At 36.1% G+C, this 15,427-nt stretch overlaps 1 protein-coding gene and 1 long non-coding RNA gene across 2 annotated transcripts in view; both read left to right on the top strand.

Moving 5' to 3' along the window:
* IL1RAPL1 (interleukin 1 receptor accessory protein like 1) overlaps positions 1–15,427 on the top strand; it is a 606,065-nt gene that overhangs the window by 389,713 nt on the left and 200,925 nt on the right. The window lies entirely within an intron of this gene.
* LOC138117896 (uncharacterized) lies at positions 313–6,043 on the top strand. Its single transcript, XR_011154909.1, has 3 exons — positions 313–472; positions 5,560–5,617; positions 5,725–6,043. It is a non-coding gene; the product is annotated as an uncharacterized lncRNA (long non-coding RNA).

Here is a 15,427-nt window from a genome sequence, read left to right as displayed (position 1 = left end):
GTTCATCACCAGTGGAGGGTCCAGGGACAAAGACAAGGCAGTGAGAGAGCACACAATTTTATATGGGGGTGGAACAAAGGGAAGCAACCAATGGGGATTGACTGAGAAGGAGGAGCTAACAGGGGAATAACCAATGGGGATAACTTAAGGGAGGGAGTTACATGGACCAACCAATGGGGCATCGAAGAAGGGAGAACTTTCCAGAACTAATACATAAGCAACTAGGGGAAATACATAAACATGAATTTATACATACAACTGGGTGGAGACCTCCTGAACCAATAAGCTTAAGACATGGTAGGAACATGGGAACTCGCCGTAACCACGGGGTGAGGATCAGACCTCTGTGTTCTGGAGGCCTGTCCACCAGTCCCCTGAATGCTCTGCTGCAGTGGCCACTGCCACATGCACTGCAACAAGCTTCAATATTCCCAGGGAAAGGGCATGCTACAAGAGAAAATTACGTTGTTGAGTAAGTAAAATCTGTACGTATATGAAGCAGCTATCTTCTGTCATCATAGGAATGGTTCTTAAATTAATCTACAGAAAGATACACATTAGCCAACTCTGGAGATACACATTAGTCAACTGTGTTATTTTACGGGGAGGAGTCTGTGGTTTTTTTAATTGATTTCAGATGGGTAATGAATAATTTATGCTTTCAGCAGTTTGTTTAGGCTCTATCAAAATAAGTGACATATGCTTTTGAACAACACATTTTAGAGTAAATTAAAATTATAGCAGCCATTTTACATCCCAAAACCAGACAGAAAATAGAAAATCCCTGTACTTAGTGTTTGTACTCTTGTATACACTTAAACCTTTATAGGCAGCTTTGCACCAATTTATACATTTTTCTATTTGTAAATAAGTCAAAGCTGGAGAAATAAAACTTCTGTTTTAATGTTGCAACTTTAATATTTACTAGTTTACTTGCAAGGTGATAGTTCTTCTCATTGTCTGAACACATAAGATAGAAGGAGGCTCTTAGTGTAACTGGGCTTGTCAGCTTTCCTGTCACAAATGTTGGTTCTGTTTCAGCAAAATATTTCCCTGAATTTCCTGCCACATCAGCAAAACTTTAATCTGCTCTTGCTGTGGAGTTTCTTCTCATGAAGAAGTGGGAACTCTGATGAAATCTTTCTTGTTCTAAGGTGTCTGGCAAAACTGGCCTTATTCTTGGTCCAGTTCTCTTCCTGCCCCCCTCCCCCCTCCCATTTCATCAATGAGTATGTGTGGTTTTACCAAGTTTGGACCAGGTGATCCTTAAGGGCTTTTTCCAGTCTTGTTTTAATATGCTTGAGGAGTATTATGGACTATTTTTTGTGATGGCAATTGAAAAAAAATCTGGTGACTAAGTCCTGAAATATTTACAAAAGGCAGATAAGAATCTCTACAAGGATTTCATCACATCTAAGTGTTATACCAGTGCTAGGATGATAGGATGTTAAGATGATAGGAACTCCAGAAGAAAATCATCTGGTTACACTAATTATTTGTTTAATTTTTATATCTCCAAAGCTGAACAGCACAAATGCTGCATTAACTTTAGGACTTTTTGCTACAACTTTAGAGTTCTGTGTCAATGTTGTGTTTCATGAGGTTAATAACAGTTTAATTTCACCTGGGGGAATGTCTTTCTCTCTTTCTTATTTACATGTGTTAAGGACAGATTTCCTTACTCATACATATGTTTAAAAAAACTAAACCAGGATAATTCTGTTAACTAATTTCCAGCACTAGGGGAAATCTAATTTCTCTCTGAGTTACGTGTGTACTGAATATACATGGAAAAAAGGGGGTTTCATTTCTTTATCCAACTACTTGCTAGCGTACATATGAAATTGCATATAAATAGGAAATGTTAAGAACCCCTACCCTGCTAACACAGTTATGTGTGCCATAACGTTGGTGGTGAGAGGCACTGGCGGAAGGATGACACTAAAAGCCTGACCGGTTTTGGTTTGGTTTAGGTTTTCTCATTTGAAAGTCCTAGACTGATTTTTAATGCCTGTGATTACATTTCACCTAAAAATCTTCCCTACAGACCAGCCATTTTGCGTCATTCTGGATCCACCACTGCAATACTGTAGGCTTTTACATGAGAAAATGCTCTCCTCAAGCAGTTCTACAGGCCCATGGAGCATTGTTAAAACAAGCAAATGTTAAGTGTTAATCTTTATTGATCTGTGAACTTAATCATGCATAACCAGGAAGAGTTCATTTTTTTAATTAAGCCACCACCCATTCATCATTACTGTCCCTGCCCGGCTCCGTGGGGTCCCGCGTGCCCCACAGACGCACGGGTGGGGTCAGTGCTACAGTCGGTAGCAAAGAGCCGAGAAGGGCATTTGGGTGCGTTCTGCCAGGAGCATTCATTGCTGCTACACTGTCAGAGGTTGCAGAAGCAAACATCAACATGATCCCAAAGCTCACAGCTTTATCTGGGGGCGGGGAAAAGGCGGGACCAGGGAACGGGGCCAATGGGGAAACTCTGGGGGAGTGATGAGGGGTAGAGGCTGACAGGCAACCGGGGAATCCAAACTGGGATAGATTAACATAACAGAAAAATGCATCCCGGGAGAAACCTCTTTCTCTCACCATAACTCTAAGTCTCTGGCACCAGAGACTGACTTACCAAGAGCTCTCTCCGTCCCTTGTGCCACAGGCCAGTTGGCCACCACAATTCATTTCTTATGTTATCATCAAAGGAATATCAGTGAAAGGGTCAAAGTTTGCTGGACCTCTTGCTGTCCATTTAAATTAACACATCTTCCAGTCACAGGTGTACATGTTGTGCTAACTTTGAAGATTACTACATATTAGAAAAATAGGAATTCTTTCTGAATGACAGAATGAGATCGGAATTTCTGGAAAAACTATTTTTTTGCAGCCTGTGTTTGTGAGTAATGTGCCCATTATTTTATAGTGGCTGACATCTATGAAAATTCTGGAGCAATAAAATGTCTGCTGCAAATTGGTTTTAAAAAATTATACAGGCTACTTTAATAGCGTCTGAAGAAAAATATATCTTCTTTTATTAGATTGTCTATGGTAGAGTGAAATAACTGTTTGAAAACAATCTTGGAGAGGGAAATAAAAGGGAGGACTTTACCCTTGTTCATATACCTATTATATTAACAAAAGTCACTCTTGGAAAAGCTACAAATTTTTCTTCATTCACATAGCATTTACTTATCCCAGAGGCTTGCCAAACTACGTATAAGAGCAAGGATTATTCACTTGCATATGTTCTTCTCAGAAAATATTATTGAACTTCATGTTGACTGTTTCCTTTTTGAAAGGCGTTTTTCAGTGGCTTGTAACTTCCTAATGTGTGACAACTAGAGTTTTTAAGTTCAGGTGATTTATTACAGCTTCTTCGTTGAAGCTGAGAAAAGAATACCACAAAAAATGACCACTTTGTGGGTTTGGTACCATAAAAGAGATTACCATAAGGAAAATCTCATTAGTTGACAGTTTCTTTTCAGAGAATAGAGTCAAGGATACATAAGGATTTTTTCCTGAAGATCTAAAAAATAATTTATTGTCATTTTTCATTATTTCACGGTGCATTGACACTGTCAACTAACTCAGTGATTGCAAATGCTAAGGATTTTGCTAAAATCACTGCAACTCTTCAGTTACCAGGCTAAAAATTATGAATGTATATACCAGCTACTTTTGCATCTTTAAAGATGCTCTAGAAAAAAGAATATGTCATATCTTTGCTGTCTTCAGTCCTATTGCACCTATTTTGAATGCATATAAGTAAAACAAGGAACCATATACATTAGGTTTCATTGCAGCAATGGTTTTGCAGTGATTATCTACTGTGTTTGTTAGTATTGCAAAATTTCCTTCCTATTGCTGTTTTTCATTGCTTCAGGTTTGTCTGTATAAAGTCACAGGGCTGAGATGCCCACATGATAAGGGCAGCTGTAATTCAGTGGCATCCCAAGCAGGACAGCCCGGAATCAGGGTAGATCCCACAGGCCTTTTTCCCTGCAGGGCCCTGGGTGGTTGAGGGACATCTGTCAGGCCCATGTAAGCTTGTTGTGTGCACAGCTTTGTGCAGCTTGGGATTTATATCAAACCAAGTTGCCTTTGTGGCCATGTTTGCCTTTCTATTGGCAAAATAGTGTTTATTGAGTGCTGCAGAAAAGTTAAGGGAACCCTGTCTGAGCAAGCTAATTCTGCTCCTCTTAATTATTCAAAAATTACAATACTTTCCCCCATGAATAATTTATAATTTCCTTTTCTGGCAATGCAGTGTGTGTCTTTACTGACACATCCCCAGATCTATCTTTACTTCCAGCCTTATTCTACCTAGCATATCTGTTCTATCTGGAGTGTGTTTTCACTGTGCACCACACGGCCATACAGAGACATCTGTACTTGTCCCATATGTATTTTAACTAATTAATATATACCCAGGGTTGACATCTGCTCTGTTCCATTGAACTAATTGAGATTATATAACATTTTCATGCAAAGGAGTATGCAAAATAGAATTTTCAGCTTGCTACATATTCATACATCCTCAGCAAAGTTGTATAAAGGGTTATCGTCTTTCTTATAAGTGATGAAAGACAACATTGTCCAGCCAAAATGAATATTAAAGTTTTTGGCCATGCTAGTGCATTTGCTGATGGAAAACCAGACAAAGTTCTTCACAACTTCCTTCCAGTAAGTTCTGGTGTTTGGCTGTCTCAAGTATGCCTATAGCCCGAGGCAGTCGAGAGATAAAAACCAACAACTCTAGAGAAGCTAGTTAATAAATTACAAGTTATCACAGAGAATAAGTTACTAACTAATCCTTTCTAACCAGAATGAAAATAAAAATATAATTGAAAAAATTTGTTGCTGACCTCATTTAAAAAACCCTCCTGTCAGGTACACATTATGGAAACATCTGTTACTAGCCCCAGTAGTTCATTTACACTCCTTTGCTTAAAAGTTGTAATCTTGCCAAATATTTACTTGTGCGTTTTACTTGCTAATTAACTGTCATTGCTGTGAATAGTGTATTTAGTATAAAGAGAATTACATATTCTGTTCCTTATTAGTGTGCTTTAAAGCCACACCAAAAATATACTGATACTTGGCTGCTGCTTTGTAGTCTTTCAGAAGTAAGTTTGCAGTTTGATTGATTAGTTTCCACCAGCAAAGAGAAGCAGCTGCAGCTCTAAATAAAATTGTGCTAATGAAGATTTCAAAGTGATGATCAAAAGCAGACTTTGCTCTTTCAATTGTACACTTTTCTGAAGATAAATAATTGTGCTGTTTCAGCAAAATGTGCATATCAAAGCAGCTGAATCATACATTTCAGGAGGAACTTTAGAGCGTGTTTAACACATTATGACGGCTAATCTTTGTCACATTTGGTCTGTCAGTTGCAGAAGAGTAGAAAGTGATTAACTATTTTTAGCACTGATTCATGTAGTAAATCAAGAGTCTGAATATGAAGAATATTCTATATTTGCTCATAGACAGCTATATTTATATGGCTGTGAAGACCCACATGTCTAGATGACTAAGTGTTACCTTCTTCAACAGTTTTGGTAAAATGTACAATACCATAACTTCAAGAAGAATTTTGATCTGCTGGACAGAGGTAACAAAGCTGTGTGAGGGGTTTGGGCACAATGCCACGGTCTGCCACAACCTTTCTGACAGATGTCCTGAAATAGTCTAACAAAATTTAATTTTTAACATATTTAGGCGCCTAAAGAAAAAGCCATGAACCTCCAGGAATTTCCATTTGTATGTTCAAGCAAAGGTGAACTGTTCTCAGCTGAGTTAAAGCTCTTTGTATTTCTGCACTTAATTCAGAAGACAAATTTTAATGTCCATACTCAGTTCTGCAAAGCCGTTTTTAGACTGCTGAATCACTGGAGCCACTGACCTCATGCTAGTTCCACCACTTTCTGAAACACCCTTCTGTCCCTTCTGCACTGTGGGAAAAGAAAAAATACCTGGGGCATGCTTTGTCCAGCTAAAACTATCAACAGTATAAATAAATGTTAAAAAAGGTCAAAAAAACCCCATAAACGTAATAAAACCAACTAATTAAAGTGTATTAAAAAACCCTACATGGAATTACTTGCAATGATATTTTATATAACTTTTGAACTTCTTTTTGAAGTTTAAATTAGGCCAATGCACTTTTCAGGACATACAGCAAAGGACTTCTGGCAGACCCACTCAGCTCTCTTGATAAAAGATTTTTTTCTGTTGAGTAGTGGTTAATTACTTTTAGTTATGGGTATTGTCCATTTAATCCAAAATCCAGATAAGGACTTAAGGCTTGAAGTGAATTGTTTCTTGATATTAAAATTTAAATAATAATTACACATCCATAGTGCATTATCCCTTTTTTGGCCACTTCTGCACTCAACTTTGAAAGAAGGAGGGTCATTGAGGATACTCTGGGATCCCTCAGACAACATATTCTAAAGGATTCAAAATGATTACAAATGTGGACAAAACAACATGACAAATAATATTTTCATCTTTTGTATCAGTATAGGATAATTTAGATTGTATATATAAAGATTCTAACCTTTCTGGATGCTTATCAAGCTAGTAATAGGAATTATTATTGCAGCAAATCCTTACTTTTTGTATTCTTTTTACTGTTGTACATGGCCTTCACAGAAAAGATTAATTTTCTCTTTCATTCTGTCTTCTTTCTGTTTCTCTGTGTTACATATCTTTTTTTAACCAAGTTACAATTCAGAAAAATTACATGATTAAGTCCTTGTTGCACAAAAGTAATCTTCCTGAACTTCTGTGAATTATTTTACTCGCAAAGATAATACCATGCAGACAGACAAGAGAAAGGTCAAACTAAGACAAAACTTCAAATTCTTTTAGTATCTGCCAAATTTGCTTCATCTATAATATATTCAAAATCACTATCTTTATTTCCATTCCTTATCAAGCTAGAAATTAAGTGGAAAAGTTTCCTTCCATTAGCACTGTTGCAAATGCTTTGCCAACTCTGCTTTCCATTATCTATTATTCAGTATCAAACAATACTTTCCAATAATTCATACTATATTATGAATTTTCAACAACAATATAAAAATATTTTTAGATGAAGTATTTCCAGAATCTGCTGGTGGGGTTTTTTGGCCCATAAATTTAGGAGATCAGCCTAAATGTTACCACAGTGTCCAGACCTATGAAATAAATTATTAGTATCTAAATACTCCACAAATTGAAAAGGGAAGATAGGGCAAGAAATAAAAAATAAGAAGTGCTAGTTAAAAATAAAGAGGTAAAGAAAATTCCATTTCATTTACACCTTCTGCAATTTTCACATAAAGCAACTCTGTTGTTCTCTTACTTTCCACACTCAAATTCCATTTTTTCCTGCACTTTTCAAAAATCTTAATATTGAGACGTTTAGCTCTTTTCAGGATGCAAGCATAGAAACATAAACTAAAGCAATAACATCTAAAATGGAATGAATTTGATTAATTTATTTGAGGTACATGCTTAATATGTCAGATCCAGTAGTATAAGTTGCTTTATGATGAGAGTAAAGTCCGCAAAAGAGTATCAGGGTGACTCTGGATGTCAGAATTGATCTCACAGTTATCTATTTAACGATGTATGCATATAGTTATGTATCAGTTACACATAAATATATACATAGATATTTGCTCCTATTTCATGTTTTACATTGCAGCTGTCAATTGAAATCATGCATTGCTCTAAAACATAACTCATCATTTAAGGACATATTCATTAGAGCTATTTCGGATGTTTTTTCTGTCTTGTAATCCTTACAAGGCTTTTCTGGATTACCTCATTATTTCACTTGCTCTTTGCACTCTCTTCACTGTTGATATGATCTTTTTCAATGAAGGCTATTAAAAATGGACAAATTACATGCTCTATTTTGAGAGCTTTTTAAACAGAAACTGTTAAAATCCAGGTTGCTGACAAGTACATTTACAATCAAAATACCCACACACCAATTAATTTGAGGAACCTTTGCAGAGCTGAATTAGCAACATGTGTAAAGAGGTAAGTGGTTTTCCCAGGGTTCCAAGTGAGCACATGGTTTTCTGCTACCATTTCTGGTTTTACCTCATATTCTGTTCTGTTGCACTGGAGATTTTTTTCTAAGCACAAATTCTTATACTTAGTGATGATAGTTCAAAAAAAAGTCTGAGACCCCTGGGGCAATTTGGGAATCCCTTCTGCCATTGCCCAAACCCAAAGCTGTGCAAAAGGTATGAGCACAAGGGGTGCTCCTCAAATACTTTTCAGGAGTTACCTATTTAAGCTAATTTTACTCTTTGAAAAGTTGCTTCCAATTACTGCTTATAAGATTTTCATACGATGGCTTAGTGTGGCAAAAGTGAGAGGGGTCTTGTGAAATAGATGTGAATTGAGGCAATATTCAAATTTCAGATTTAAAAATAATCTTATATGACCAAGTATGATGTTCATTTGACTTTAAAAGCATTTCCTTGATATGAGAAAGTAAAAACATAAAAAGTATATTTAGTGATATATCTGCTTTCCATCCTTATACTTTTTCCATCCAACTAGTTTCCCATAACTCTTTTTAAAAAAAACCACTTTTTAAATTTTAGTGTTGAATTAAAGCAATATTTTTATTCTTCCTCTTTATTTAGTTAAAAATAGGAAAGAAACCTATTTATGTCACTGGTTTAGAATCCACCTATTTTCTTTTATTGTTGTCTAAAAGGGGTTTATCACAGTTTTCACCTACATGTGCTTTAAAGTTTCTTTTTCTTTTATTTATCTTTCAAAAAAGCTCCAGTTCATTTGCTAAGATAGAATTTTTAAAAATGGGTTGTTTAATAATCTTGGTGAGAAAATGTTAACATTTCTGCTGCTGTTCATAGGAAAATTTTATTAATACACAGATGAAATCATTCTGCGTGCCCAGTGATAATTAAATTTTATAGATTTTGAATGTCATAATATGTTTGCCTTATTTCTTACAGAGTGATCCAAAAATGCCACTACAAAGCCTTCTATAGCAAATAATTCACTTCAGAAATGAAAAAGTGTTTTAAAATAAATGGTAGATAACAGTTCTGGAAAAAAGTAGCTGTTGTAATTCCTATAAAAGAAATAGAAAAATTACATTGTACATCAGATTTTTATTTTCAAGGTCTCCAACCCAAGGTCTTATTAGAATCCCTCCTTTCTTCCTGCCACTGAGCCACAGGTGTTGCTTCCCTGATTTCACCCTAATCTTGAAAGGATTTCTTGAGTCATCCCAACTCAGAGAATAAAGGAGAGGGTTCAGTAGAACCCACTTCTCTCAAGTATAGCATATTTAGTAGTACTTTTGGGGTCCATGCTTTCATGTCTGTCTTTCTGTGAAGCTGGGATCCTTAGTGCTAATGACCTGCACAAAAATCTGCATGGGGAAAAAAATAATTGTGGGGTAGAAAATATGAACTGTAAGCAATGCCATATAAAACCTTAGGCCCTTGTGCATCAAAGTGCTTTTTCTCATTCCATGATCAGAATAAGAGTAGGAGCTGGAGAGTGTGTTACATACACACCATCAGCAAGACACTTGATGTGGTGCTGGGAACTGCTTTTTTTTCCTCTCAGAAAACGCGTCATTAGTTAATTCCAGGGTACAAGAGAACTTTCATTATTATAGTTTCAGGTTCAGACTCTGTAGAGATTTCTTTAATTTCCATACCTTATGATTGCAGTCAGAGAAAAGCACCCCATTATCCTTATTATTCCTGGACAGACAGAGCTGTAGGAATCTCACCACATGTCACATAGTATTAATTATATTCTTATTGCCTACATTTCTTTATTTATTTTTTCCTCAGACATTTTACATTACTAAGATGTTTTCTCTTTTTTTTTTTTTCAAAAAATGACTTCATGGATGTGAATCTTGTCTATGCTGCATTATAAACTTGCTAAAACAAAGCAGCACACAGGCCATAGGAAATAAGCTTGCTAGAAAGTTAGTGCCACTAAAATGACTGAAGTTACTTCTTAAAGGAATGTCCATAACTACTGAAGTGAACATGAAAGTAGAGCTGCAGAAGGCAGATGAAGGAACCAGGCTTTCCAGTGAAATTTTAGCTTAGTTCACTTCTCATCTCACTTGCTCTTTCCCACCTTAGCCTGAGATCCACTCTACCAGCCACTTCTTGAAAGCTGGGTTCAACCACCCAGCTGTGCCTCATTTCAAGAGTCTCAGGTGCAGTGATGCTCTGCCTGCAAAAGCTGTGTTGGTATGGTCACTCCCCTGGGGAAAACAGAGCAAAAGATGACTTTTTTCCTTCCCCTTTTTTTTCAAGATCTAATGAGGTGGGATGACTGGGACAATCCAATAGTAAAATTTTTCTCAGTTGAAACAAAAAAGAAATAGACATCTTTTTTTGAAAGAGTTCTTTAGGTTTTTCTACAAGTGATTAGAAAATGTATTTCAATATTACTACTTGTGCTAGTTATTATTTTCCAACCCAGTTCACTTACCCTGATACAGAGCCGGGACTAATGACTAAACACAGGCTCTCCCTTTCCACTTTTGTATCCAGGGTCCATGCCAAAAGGGTGTAGCATCTCTTGTGCAGTTAGTTACCATATGCCACGGTTTAATCTTGATTCAATGTGACAGCAAGATCCTTTTCCTTCTGTCATCTTATTCTGCCTGCTGATGTCACTTTGTATCCCCAGCCCACCTTTCCTTCACAGCAGTTCCAAGAACTGCACAGGCACAAAGCACTGCTTGCATCCAGCCCTGCAGCTGGAGGAAGGTACAGGTCTTTTCTGCTCATGTCTGTGACAGAAGGACATGGTAATGAATTCTGGAGACCATCAGAATTTTTCGGTTAGTTTGTAATGCTGTCTTTTTTTGGTTTTTGTTTTGGTTTGTTGGTTTTTGTTGTTTTTTTTTTTAAATCATCTGCTGATGTAATACTAGGAGTCCAAACAGCATGTCTGATATCTTTGGTTGGTGCCAAATTTGTGTTTGTTTCTGGCTGCAGAGCTCATTACCAGACACTTGATAGGAAAATTGTTTTTCAACAAGGGCTTCATTATAAAATATGTTGTCAGAAAATTCCTAGTTACTGATTTTTTTCTGACGTAAAAACAATAAGGTCAGCATGAGTGCAAGCATAAGAGTAAATCTTTATTTTTTTCCTTTTATTTTTATTTTTCATACCTCAAAATTTGCTTGACAAATTTCCATTTAAGATTTGCATTTATGCATACTTTACATGACATTATGACTTAAGTAAAGTACACTGTGTATCTGGAAATCATGGAGGGAAAACCACAAGTATGTAAGTGAGCACTTAACTGAATTTGTGCTGCATTTTTTCTGAAGGTTTGTTAGGACACTAGCCTAGCCATGTGACATATCTTACTTTCTACTATTACCAAAGGCATCCTGTATCACCTTGAGTACATGAACTAAAGTTTCTGCACCTTAGTCTTTACCTACAAAGTGAAAATACCTCATGCATGAGATAAGGGAATATTGATTTGTGAAGTTCCCTGGTCATAGGGTAAAAATATCTGATTCTGTTTTGAATATGAGCTGTTAATCCATTTTCTGATTCTGGTGGGCTAAAAGTGTTGTAGTGATAGCTCTGCACTGAGATCCAACATGGAGAAAATACTGGTGACTACGCAGTGCTGTCATGCAGTTTAATCATTTATAGCTGGGGGTTGTGCAAACAGGCAGCACTAAACCTGTCTACCGACCAGAACTGCCTCTTTTAGATTTATCCCAACTTTTCCCTTTCTTAGTTGCCCATTCTCTCCTCTTCATCCCTACATCCCCCTTGAACTTCTCTTTCACAGCATCTCGCAGTGGTTTTGACCACCTGTGGGTATCTCACACCCCACCACTGCCTTCCCAGTCCTACCTGTCCCCAGCTCTTGGTGCTCTATGCAGTGCCCCACAAATGGTGCTTTATTTCCTGCCTTCCAGCCTTGAAGACATAGATGTTGGTGTGCTGCTGCCCTCCTGCCAACTCCGTATGCTTTCACAGATGTCTCATGCCCTTCTTTAGATCCTCTTTAATGTCAGGGAACATAAACAAATGTAGCTTTCTCCCTTCTCTGTGCTTGCAGAGTGGACCCTGGGAGCCTTTCCTGTGCGTGCAGCACCATCAAGAACTGCTTTTGCTTTTTATGACTTGGGCCTGATAGGAAATTTCATTTTCCTCTCAGATCACACCTTGTTATTCTCATATTGCCAATTATCTAGGAAATATTATTCCATTAAGTTCAATCTAAGTATACAAATTCTGCTAAACAAAGGGAAGCTTCAAGGATCTTTGGATGGTTGGACAAAGTCTGATTTTTTTCAGTCTACTGTAGATGTGTGAATGTACACTCATTTTGAGTTTTACCATGTATTTTTTTTAATTAGGGTTGTATATTTTTTATACTTAGGAGAGGATTGGCACTTGGTAGATCCTTCTTTTCATGGGATAATTCTGTGTTGTTTGGTTGTTGCTTTTAATTACTGGGAAAAAAATGTGGACAGGACTCAGTATATCCCTTTGAGTAGAATTAATCTCATGGTTATGAGCCTGCTCAAAATGAAAATACTCTGAACAATCACAAAAAAAGGGACTTTTGTGCCTTTTTTTTTTTTCTTTTAAGAAATGAAAGAGCAGCAAGTAATTTTTACAAAGTATTATCAGAGATGTTTGGGTTTTGTGGAAAGAGCAATTGCTGTTTATCCTTAATAAGTCTTTGATAACCTTTCTCCATTTTAAATGAATGATGTGTAAGAGAAGGACATTTCAGGAAGGAAGTAATGAGCCAGTACCATCACAACTCTCCCCCCATTGCCCTTCCCTCTTTCAACAGCCTGCAGCATATCTGTATGAAATTTGTTTCTTTTTTCTCATTCCTTTCCTAGTTTCCTTCAAATAGGCACAGGGATGAGTTTCTGTTCCGGTGACTTCTGTCTGTGTCAGTGAGAAGTCATGATAGTCTATCTGTTCAGTGTTTCAGATCCCTTAGATCAGCAGTGTTGTGGAGTAAAAAGTGGTGATACTTTCCCCCTTTGCCTCTATCTCTTGTGTCTTTAATATCTGTATGGTTAAGTTTACAGTGTGCAAATTACATTTGTACATCTTTTTGTGTGGTCTGAGGTTAGTTTGGTGGACTTTTTATCTTGTTATTTTGGTTGGTTGGTTTTATTTATTTGGGTTTTGTTTGTTTGTTGGTTTCTTTTTTTAAATTTTTTTTTAATTTTTTTGTTTAGTAGAAAAGGAACTTGCCCAAGGAGAGCCAAAGAAAAATATACTGAAATTTAGATTGTAGGCAAGAGACCTGGGAAAATATTTTCTGAACTTAGGAACCCATTGTAGCAATTATGTAAATTTTGTACAGTATGGTCATGTTTTATTAAGTACAGTAATAGGGAAATGAATTGAGCAAACCAGCATCTATTCTATTAGTGTCTTTCTACTACATAAAATGCTGTTTGTGTCCTTGTAAATTAGTCTTTAACTGCTACTGTGTCACAACCATTCATGTTTAATGCTAATGAATCGATAAGAAATGTGAAGGATAGATGAGCCATTCATTCCACTATGTTTGCTAAAAGGAAACTGGAAAACTGAGGATGGCAGCCTTTTAATTTCTGAAAGCTCTGAACTGTAAATATAGCATATATTTCCTTCTGTTTTGTGTTTTAGCTTTACTTCCTAGAAAAACATCATTAGAGAGTTTGCAATTATTTTTTAACACCTAATACAATTATTTTTTTGGGTATTTTTATTATCTTCTGAATGCACATCCATATGTTGTTCTCATTTCAATGTTAACATTTTCCTGATGAGCTTGTTCCTATAAAACATCAATCTAATGGTTTAAGGGTAAAATTTTCTCTTCTGAAGGAGGTTTTCTGACTTTGAACCTGTTAGCTAGATAAACATATTGATTGTTGCTATGGTTATCTACAGGCATATAACTAATTTTTCAGCAAGATCCGTAAACTCAAAGTATCTGAAAGTATTGTGGGTGTCCACTAAGAACATAGCAATGTCACTACTTTGTAGGAGAATTTCATGGTTGTTATTTACCAAGAGAAATGTATAATTATCACAAGATAAATTAGAGTAGAACTTGAAAAATTACGCTTCTTGTAAAAAAAATTGTGATATTTATGTATTGGAAAAATTCCATTGTTTCATAGTGCAAAAATCCTTTAGGAACATTTATATTCTCTTAAATTGTCCAGAAATATTTGTTAATATTTGTTTGGAGCATTTTTTGTATACCCCCGTAGATCCTAATTCTTTTTCATATATTTCCAAATAAATTGTAATTTAAGAGACAGTCATCCTGCAGTTACATTGAAAAAGATTCACTTTAGTATTTTTGCAGAGAAGATATTTGATAAATATAACATTTGAAGTGAAGAAATTAAATCCATATAAGTTATATGCTGTTCTTCCCATATAAAATCTTTCATTTATGACTTTCCTTTACATTTATGACAGACAAATACTTCCATTAGATTTTCCATGACTTTTGTATTATGTACAAACAATTTTATTTTCAGAGACTAAAGCATGAAATTGGCAAAAATAATCTGTTTCTATTTCTTTTGTTCTGCTTAGTTAGGGGTGAGCACCTTTAAATTTTGTGTCCTGTGATCACAAACCTGAGGAAGAAAAGCAGACATGTTCCAGATGTTATTGAATGACAATCCTATTTTCATGCCACTTTAGACTTGTCTCTACTGAGACAAGATGCTTCAAAATACAGGGTACTGAAACATGCTTAAATATAGGGATTTAGGGCTCTGCCCATGAAAAACAGGGCTGAGAGAATTCTCAGGAGAATTCTTATGTCCAGGGCATGTCTAATCTGCATAGCTCCAGCTGCAAAAAATAAGATAGGTTTAAAAAGTATAAATACATTAAGATAACGCCAAGAGATGAGTCCAAAATCCAGCTTTTGAACTGAAGAAATCAATCTAATTATAAATAAGGTCTGAGACTATTTATCAATACTTAGCAAATTGAAGGAAAAAACCCAAACCAACAAACAAGTAACCAAACTTTTCCTAAAGGAGAGTTGGTTAGACAATATGAACTTAGGAGTGCTCTAGTTATTACACTTAAAATGTATCATTTGGTTTTTACTTTTAATTTATATTTTTCGTTTGTATTTTGTTACCAGTTTTCTTTGGTAAGCTGCACAGCTGCAAAGGAAAAAAGATTAAAAGTTCTAAACAAATGCAAAATTTGTTCCTCTACATGAATCAGCAGGAGAGACTAAATGGCTGAGTCCTGTACCAGACACTAGTCTTGCCACTCTGCTAGGGCAGAAATTTGGTCTTGCTGGACACAATCTGCAGGGGTGTGAGCACCTCGTATTATTCATAAGAGGTATTTTTTGTGTTATAATTGTGTTCATG

This window comes from Aphelocoma coerulescens, chromosome 1, assembly GCF_041296385.1.
Source record: "Aphelocoma coerulescens isolate FSJ_1873_10779 chromosome 1, UR_Acoe_1.0, whole genome shotgun sequence".
Lineage (NCBI taxonomy): Eukaryota > Metazoa > Chordata > Aves > Passeriformes > Corvidae > Aphelocoma > Aphelocoma coerulescens.
Note: the sequence above shows the minus strand (reverse complement) of the source record. Positions and strands in the feature narration are given on the sequence as shown.